The 947-nt window shown below is 40.5% G+C and overlaps 1 protein-coding gene across 1 annotated transcript in view; it reads right to left on the reverse strand.

Annotated features, from left to right (window-relative positions):
* EPM2A (EPM2A glucan phosphatase, laforin) overlaps positions 1–446 on the reverse strand; it is a 35454-nt gene extending 35008 nt beyond the window's left edge. The window contains exon 1 of the mRNA XM_010707139.3: positions 353–446. The gene's annotated coding sequence lies outside the window, so the exon portion shown is untranslated. The remainder of the gene's footprint in view (positions 1–352) is intronic.
* Between the last annotated feature and the right edge of the window lie 501 nt (positions 447–947).

Below are 947 nucleotides of genomic sequence, written 5' to 3' on the forward strand. Positions count from 1 at the left end.
TTTGGTACAGAATAACGCCCTGTTCAGGTACACAGATTGCTAGAAATCGGGTTTATTGTGCTCCTTAGCCTTAACCGGTATTACTGTATCATTTGTCAAGCTTCAAGCAAGTACTCACAACATCAAACTAATGATTATGTAGACACAGATCAACATCTTATTTTCCCCCTCTCAAAAGCTAAGGTGCCAAGAGACCACATTACAGCATCTCAGAACAGTTTGGGCCATACTCTTAGTATCTCCTCTGTTGATTTATGGAACATTCATCCTGCATACTACCTACAGTTTATTTGGACCACAGAACAAGGAGGGGAGGGGGAGGAGCACTGTTAATGTTCAAGCATTAACTCACATAAATAAGCGAATAAATGCAACCATAAGCTCCATCTTGCATTTACTTGGTTTTGACATCAGGCACAATGTAATTCTACTTTCCAGACTGAAAGAGATGTATAAATCCAATTCTGAAGAATCTACATCAAAAACAGAGTACAGAAATACAGAAAAGAAGTAGCTGAAAAGAAGATAGTATGGACATTCCTTTACTTTTCTAATGAGTAAAACTCTTCCAGATTCTGAAGCTCGGCATCATGAACTGGTTTTCTATAAATACTGTAGCACACTTAATCTTTCTGAATTTCAAGCCTTTCAGCTGAACTCACTGCAGGTAAGCAAATTATCATTCTCAAAAAAACATTATTGGGACTACAGCACATGCAGGAATCACAATTTGAACCAGAAGAGCCCAATGGCTTTAAGGCACAGGCTTCAGGTGAACACCAGAGTCAATGTCATCAACCTGGGACACTGTAAGCATCTGACCCTTTGGGGAAACAGACAGCCTCCTCTCCTACCTCATAATCCTACAGAGGGGAACCAGTTCCCTCAAGACATAAGACACAAGCCACCAACTTTCCCACTAACCAACCCTGATCCCACAACTTCCT

This window comes from Meleagris gallopavo, chromosome 2 (assembly GCF_000146605.3).
Source record: "Meleagris gallopavo isolate NT-WF06-2002-E0010 breed Aviagen turkey brand Nicholas breeding stock chromosome 2, Turkey_5.1, whole genome shotgun sequence".
Classification (NCBI taxonomy): domain Eukaryota; kingdom Metazoa; phylum Chordata; class Aves; order Galliformes; family Phasianidae; genus Meleagris; species Meleagris gallopavo.